The sequence below is a fragment of the Neolamprologus brichardi genome, chromosome 20 (genome assembly GCF_056152115.1).
Source record: "Neolamprologus brichardi isolate AB-2024 chromosome 20, ASM5615211v1, whole genome shotgun sequence".
NCBI lineage: Eukaryota > Metazoa > Chordata > Actinopteri > Cichliformes > Cichlidae > Neolamprologus > Neolamprologus brichardi.
This window is the reverse complement of record NC_142123.1, coordinates 2,926,784-2,934,661: the sequence shown is the minus strand read 5'-3', so window position 1 is coordinate 2,934,661 and position 7,878 is coordinate 2,926,784. Positions and strand designations below refer to the sequence as shown.

Below are 7,878 nucleotides of genomic sequence, written 5' to 3'. Positions count from 1 at the left end.
GCTTTCTTTGCTTTTCGAGCCAACCAGGAAACACTTTACAGTGTTTGTAGCTTTTTTCAGGACTATCTGTATTTATTTTTCCACCACGCCATCCTTGGTGACACACGATCCTCTTTTTCCTCCCTTAATCTCTTGTTCCCTCCTCCATCTCAGTACCTCTCTCTCTCCCTTGCTGAAACTCCACACCCACATTGCAGCCCTTTGCTGTCCCTGTCTGCTCGCTTCTTTTTAAGCTGATGAAATTGCCCCACCTTCCCCGCTCCCTCACCCTTCTCTGTCTTTTGCTGACTGCGTCTGTTTTTCCTGCAACTCCGGGCTTTAACTTGTTCATTCATAACCTTTCCTTCTCCCTCTCTCTCCCATCCTCCTCCTCATATATCATCCCATCTCTCCCGCCAGTCTGCTAGCTGACTCACTTACAGTCAAGTCGGGAGGAAGGAAAATGAGCAGAGAGCTTTTGCAAGGGCAAGTGGGAAGTCTCTCACAGATGAATGGGTTTGAGTGAAGGCCCAGCCAGCGGCTATGAAGAAGTGACAGCTGAGAATAAAAGTCTCCTCACAGATATGTTTATACTGCAAAGGTCGTGGAGGTGATTTTATTTTATTTCTTCCATTTGCTCGAGTCTCTTTAACATGAAACTGCTTTTAGGGAAGTGAAACGATCAGAAGGAGGGAGCAGAGACATCATCCCTATTGATTTACTTGAGTGCAACTTCATACAAGCTGCAAATTTTCCAACATCCTCCACTTGCAACTGCCTCTGGAATATTACTGCACTGGAATTTAGCTGTGGACTAAAAATCACTAATGAAACTATAAAGAGAATAATAATTATGATCCAGCTTTTGGGCTTCTTGTAAAGTTGCTGCATTTTGGCTTATTGGCCTCTGTTGTTGTATAATTGAGTTTTATTCACCGCTTTTCAACATCTGTTTAAAAAATGTTACCAAACCCAGATTTTCTGAGGTAGCACCGTCATCTCCGCTCCATGTTCTTGTTCTTCTTGTAACCCAGTTTTAGTCTCCACTCCTGGCATCCAACCAAGCACAGATTTCACTTTGACCTTGCAGCCTTTCTTCAGCCATCCAGCCTCTCCTGGGAATAATGGCTGGGGTTTTCACCTAACTAGCATCATCAATCATCATTCCCATCCTGTCTGCTGTAGCGGCTTTTGTCTGAATGCTTGGCAGATCCTCGGACGCCAGCGGCAGATGGGCACGCTGGCACCCTCATGTTGATGAGGAGCACAAAGAGAAACTACAGCAGCTCAGAAACTACTCAGCTACATCAATGTTTCTGGAAGGGTCAGTGATTCTGCCAAATGTAGAGTGCTGTGAAAAAGTCTTGAGCTGCCCCTCAAGAGAGGAAAATGGGAAATACGTGCAGCAATTTTATTGAAACGTGCAAATGTCCATGTAAATACAGTATATGAGGCAAAAACAGCATTTGTACAATTCTAATGAGCTTGAAAATTAATACTTGGTGTGACCACTTTATCCTCCAACACAGCGTGAATTCTATTAGCAAAACTTTCTCATGATTATTTAAAGGGTTTTCAGTTCTCCAGACTTCTTGAAGGACGTTCAAAGCTCTTCTTTGTCTGTTGTCTGTCCGGACGATCACAAACAGCTTCGATGACGTTGAGGTCTGGGCTCTGGGGAGATCAATCCATGACTGATAGTGATCCATCGTGTGCTTTACTGTGCATGTATCTGCACTGGCAGTGTGTTTGGGATCAGCTGAAAAATGAAGCTGTTGCCAGTGAGAACTCTTGCTGATGACACTGGTGCACAAACATGAGACATGCAGCTCCAAACCAAGACGGAGCTTCCACCATGTTTTACAGTTGGCACTAGACACTCACTGTTATAGCTTTTTATAACAAATTGAACCAAAACACTCATATTTTGGATTAACAACTCCATAATATGTGTTCCTGCTGATTTTCAGTCCAGGTCTTGTGTAATTAGTGTACAATACAATACAATTTTATTTATATAGCACATTTAAAAACCCGAAGGCGCACCAAAGTGCTTCACAGTCAGAGTCAACATAAGTCAATAACAAGGCAAAAATCGGGCACTAGCACAGACAGGATAGAGGCACTAACAGACCAGGAGAGTTAGATAAATACAAAATATGCTAAGAAGACAAAAACAGCAGTAAAATTTATAAAAAATAATAAATTTAATAAAATCTGATAAGAGATTTAAAAGTTTAAAAATTAAAAGATTTAAAAGGGCATTAACTGGTCAAATAGATATGCCTTTAATCTTGATTTAAAGGACTGGATAGAGTCCGAGGCTCGAATAGAAGCTGGGAGGCTTCCAAAGGTCGGGTGCAGCTGAAGCAAAGGGTCGCCTCTGGTCTTCAGTCTGAACTTAGGTCGGGCCAGGAGTAACTGACCTGATGATCTTAATGCACGACAAGGAGTGTACAAATCGAGGAGGTCAGTGAGGTAGCTGGGCGCAATGTTATTCAGGATTTTAAAAGTGAGTAGCAAGATTTTAAACTCGCTACTCACTTTTAAAACTCGATATTTGATTGGTAACCAGTGTAGATCAACAAGAGCCGGAGTAATAGGGTCAAATTTTCTAGTGCCGGTAAGAAGGCAAGACGCAGCCTTCTGAACGAGTTGCAGCCTTCGAAGAGAGAAGGCTTGGAGACCACAGTAGAGAGAATTACAGTAATCTAACCTGGAGGTCACAAAAGCATGGATAAGTTTTTCCAGGTCCCTGTGTGGTATATAATGCTTAGCTTTAGAAATGTGGCGCAGTTGAAAAAAAAAAAACAGATTTAACTACAGATGATACTTGCTTATCGAGCTTAAAGGAGCTATCCAAATAGACACCCAGGTCAGGTACCTTAGGTCGTCCTCTTTCCCCACTACCTGGCAGCTCCATATTCACCACACTTTGTCCAGTATATCCAGTATCCCTCCTCTGCACATTTCCAAACCATCTCAGTCCTACCTCTGTGACGTTGTCTCAAAAGACACTCAGCCTGTCCGTCCAGGTCATTACCAATGAATTTTAGCATTTTGATTGGAAAATGTGAACATCTTTAGCTCTGCCACCTCCAGCCCCCAAACCATACATCATTAGCAGGACTCACTACCATATTGTCTCCACCCTGCCCCGAGGAAACTCCTTGTGTATTCACTTTTCCACCCATTTTCCTCTCACATTTTAAAGTAACTGCAGTCATCTTCACACAAACAAGCCCCCCCCCCCCCCCCCCCAAAAAAGACAAGACAAAACATTGAACAAACAAAACTGGGGATGTCATCTGGAACGACCATTTTCCAGTCATCATCTTCTATATAGCTGCCCTCACTTCCTCCTTACTAATCCTCTGTGCTTCTTCACTCGCTCACTGTCCTCCATCCCAACCCTTCTTCTCCTCCTCGTCCTCTCATCCTCATTTTCTTTATTCATCAGCTTGTCAGAGTCCTCCTTCTATCTTCTATACACTCTCTTCACTCTTTAGTACATTTCGGTCTCTACCTTTAATCACTCTCACCTGTTGCACATCCTTCCCAGCCTTATCTCTTTGTCTAACCTCACATATCCCACTTTGCTCATCTCTCCGTCTCTCTCTTTGATTCACAAAGGGGGAGATGCACTGCAGCATTAGTTTCTCTGCGACTGCTACTTCATAAACACATGTAAGAGAATTACAAAGTAAGTATGTAGTAGTAGAAGTAGTGATGATAATCTTAAAACAGCATGAGGGAAAACATTTACGCAGCCTGAAGGCAGCACATGTTTGAGTTCAGCTAGGTTTGTGAAACTGTGTGAAATTAAGAGGGACAACTGCTCAAAGGATGGAAACGTTAGGTGTCACCTATTTATAATGAGCTTGTTGACTTGTGGTTGTACTTTGTAGTAGAGGGTCCTCGAGATAAAGAAATGTTAGAAATGTTCTGTCTGCTTTACACGGAGTCGAGCAGGAGTCCCTGCACGATCAACCCCGGCACTTCTATCTAGGACAGAATAGAATACTTTTATTTTATATAGCATAAATGTGAGTTTTTAAATGTGAGCTGGGTGGGAAAGAATGATCTTTCCAGTGCCAACGCCAGCCTACCCCCTTTGTCCCGTAATCCTGTGTTCTTTTGCAGGATTAATACACGTTTTTGTTTGTTTAACCTGACTCCTCTGTGTTTGCATTTCGGATCCTCCTTTTGAACGCCTTGCAGCCCTAAAGGGTTTTAGAGAATGAATGGGGATGGAGGAGGTTTTAAAATAGTGCCACTTTATTCAGCGCTTTAAAAGCAAATAAAAGAACATTCGGTTCTACGTTCCTTGATTTTTGGATGAGCTGGAGGGGGAGCAGAGAAGACTGAAACACAGATTCATGCTAGCAGGATGCAGCAGATAAAAGGACGTAAAATCAAAGACCTGCTTTATCACGTGCGGCAGATTATCATCAACTATCATCACCTAGTTATCTTGGCCCCGACAACAAACACATCCAAACAGCCCCTGAATTACCCAACAATGAAGCCTTGAATCAGGACCTCTTCCCCCAAAACTCAAATAAGAAACGTCAGATATTCCTGACACATTTTTATTCACCAGCGTTATGTAACATTCATCTCAGCTGTGCCTGCGATTACTCTATAATGAACTGAAGTCCAGGGAAATTCTTAATAGTGCTATGAATTAAAAGAGCTTATGAAAGTTGAGCTCAGTGGAGCGTAGAGATTACAAACACAAAACCTCACATGGACGTTATTTCACCCTGTAGTCTATTAGCCTCTGAAACGGTGCAGGGAGAACAAGTGCTGGAGAGCCATAGGCTATTTCTGCTATCCATTATTATGCCTGGCACTGCCCAGGTGAATACAAGAACAGTCAAAAGAGCTGCTGGACCCTTTAATCCTGACCGTGTGGAAGGAGAAAGGGGAGGACAGAGGGGTACAATAAAGGAATGGCCAGAATCCACAGAGAGTGAGGTGAGGAGAGTGATGGGAGGGAACAGAGGAGGAGGAGGGAGGGAGGCAGGCAGAAAAGGAAGGGTGATGTCACCTCTAACAGGCAGCCAATGAGAGTCAGGGAGGGAGAGTGAGAGAGAGAGAGGCCGAAGGAGGGTGTGTTTTTCTATCACTGCAGCATCAGCAGAGGAAAGAGGCACGATCATTTTCATAGAGAAGAGAAAGAAAAGACAAGTAGATCAGGAAAGGACGGGACGACAGAGCCGAGGAGCATCACTCTGCAGGTAAGAGCATCTTTTTGCGATACAGTGGGGAATTTGTCATCACACGGAGAGAGAGCAGGAGCGTGCTGGTGAGTGGATTAATTAGGCTGCTAGGTGGAGGTGGCTTGTTTCAGAATCGCACCTTTGGCTCGTCTCACGCCGGCGGTGAAAAGACGACCGTCTGCTTCGTGTAAATCACTTTATTCTTACCTTTCTTATTTAAATGTCTTCACATTGGGAGGTCGTCGTATTTCCACCAGACTTGTTGATGTTGGGAAAAAATCTAATTACAATTTTTAAACACATTTAACTGAAAGAATTAGACAAATGTAAAAAATGTCACCAGATGTGTGTATTGCAGTGTTTTGGGGGAAATATACTGTAACACTGAATCACTTTTAATTGTTTAAGGAAAGTCAGGTGCCAGGAGTAACCTGTTGGTGTGGAATACTTTTAGAGGAAATCTCTTCTCTTTTGTGGCTGGATTTATCGCTTGCTGACTGAAGAGCAAGAACGCTGCATGCAACAGGCTCTCCTCTCATTATACTGAATACAGAACAGTGCTGATTGCTATTGAACCTTTACTGCTCGGCGTTACATTTCCTTTACCTTTTTAGCTAACGTTCCCTAAAGCTGGCGTTTGTCTTAAATAAAAACTATGAAATATTGATCGATGGATATCTTTAAGTGCACTGAACCCTGTTTTACATTTATAATACTCTGTCAAGTGCAAAATAAAACTGCCGTCTGCTGCAACTGTCTACTGCATCACCTCTGTAAAATTCTTCGCTTTGCTTCTCTTTCTGCCTTTTTAATTTAATATGAATATTCATTTCCTCCATGCATTCCCCTCCCCCAGCTGATATCAGGGTGGCTTAATGTTAAGTACAGCCTATGATTGCAATGTCCTCGTCAGATTTTCACTTGGGTGTATGGAAAACGACAAAGCGGAGCAGACCCCGACAGTTTTTCTAGTTCGCCGGTCTTATTTCCTACACACCTGCAGCGAGTGTGTTGTGGCAGGTCGGTGTCAGGCTGGGTAATTTAAACCTGCTGAAACAAGAGAAGAAAGGGAAAAGGAAGTGGGGTTGGTGAAAGAAAAGCAAAGAAATTTAGAAATCAACAGGAGACAGACTGAGAGAGATGTTTAGACTGAAGGAGACATCAGAGTGAAAATAAGGGTGGGGCAGCGCACGCAGCAGACAGTGGAGGTGTGCCGTCGGATGGAGGCGCTCACCTGGCTGTATGCCATACAGATGCCTGCTGTCAGCCTCTGCGACCTGTGAACCAATAGTTTCTGAGCCCAATGAAAACAGATGGTTGCACCAGTTGTGTTAATGCTACACATCATATACAGTATATCAATATATATTAAATGGATTTGCCAGAGACAGCTGCTGATGGTCGTGAGATTTTCCCCACTTCCTTCACTGCCTGTCTGATGTTTTGTAAGTAACGCATATCATGCACAGAGATGTGACTGGATTTTTAATAAAGCAGTGATTAAAAATCTGCGGGTATCACAAGTGTTTGTGCGCTAGTGCTGCCGTGAACCGACACGCTCCCCCTTCCTCGATGCCTCAGTAGCCTGGAGCTTGTCCCAGATGAACCCAGTCGAGGGACTGGAGGGGAAGGAAGGCTCTCTGTCTCACAATGACTTGTAACCATCTGTACAACATCCATAAACGCACTGCACTGCACACATCCACACAATAGATCACGATACAGCTGCTGCTGAAGGGGCACGTTGGAGTGAATGAGAGTGTGTGTGGATCCTCACTGTGGCAGCGATGCTCAGGAGACCCACTGCTGGTCATATTATCATACTATTAAATGCAGCGGATTTTGTGTGGCAGCAAATCTCTAGACTGCGCTGGGAGCTGCTTGTGTAGCAGCGATATTGTTGTCAGAGTAGCCAGACTTGGACTCCGTCATTACCCTTGCTACAGCGTGGTGCAGAATGTAATCTCCCCTCTGACGCCGGCTGGTTAATTGAGCTGTTTCATCAAAGAGATGGATGGAAACGGGGATTTATGTGCGGAGAGAAGGACGGACGAATGGGGATGTGCAATAAAAATAAGCAAAGTAGGATGGTGTAAGCAACATTAAAAAAAAAAGCTGAAGGGGAAGAAGAGGAACGTCCTTTTGAAAGGCAAATCACTTTGCGTCATTTAAAGCACGGTCACTCCTTTTAGGGAGCGGAGAGAAGAGCACCAACTAGGACGAAGAAAAAAAGCAAGGCCGTAAGAGAAGACTTGTTTATTTAAACATGAATACTCTAAATATTATTGAAGAAGGTTATAAGTAAAGCCCTGCAGTGCTTTGTGACATATTCATGCTTTTGCTGTATACGGTTTTTAATGTCAGGGACTGGCCCATTTCCAAATGCCTTTAGTCCAGCAGTGGAAGTCGGGAGCTGTGTTGTGTAGGAGGAGAGGAGTGATTTGCTCTCAATATGCCAGCTAGGAGCAACTCCAGAGTAGAGCAGTACAGCTCTGGCCCTTCAGCCCCTCAGCCACCTGTTTTTGCCTTGGGACATATTTGTCAGTCCTCCCGCTCACCAAACGCAGATATACGAACACACACAAGCAGAAACACATCTGTAAGGCACATCCTCGGCAACCCAAACAAACACGCTGCAGAGGTCCTGTTGCAGTGCGCCAAATTAAAGATTCTC

The 7,878-nt window shown here is 43.8% G+C and overlaps 1 protein-coding gene across 2 annotated transcripts in view; it reads left to right on the top strand.

The window, feature by feature from the left end:
• Window positions 1–5,090: 5,090 nt before the first annotated feature.
• The window catches only part of l1cama (L1 cell adhesion molecule, paralog a), a 45,869-nt gene continuing 43,081 nt past the window's right edge, over window positions 5,091–7,878 (top strand). For both annotated transcript variants that reach the window (XM_087833461.1, XM_087833459.1), the window contains exon 1: window positions 5,091–5,222. The gene's annotated coding sequence lies outside the window, so the exon portion shown is untranslated. The remainder of the gene's footprint in view (window positions 5,223–7,878) is intronic.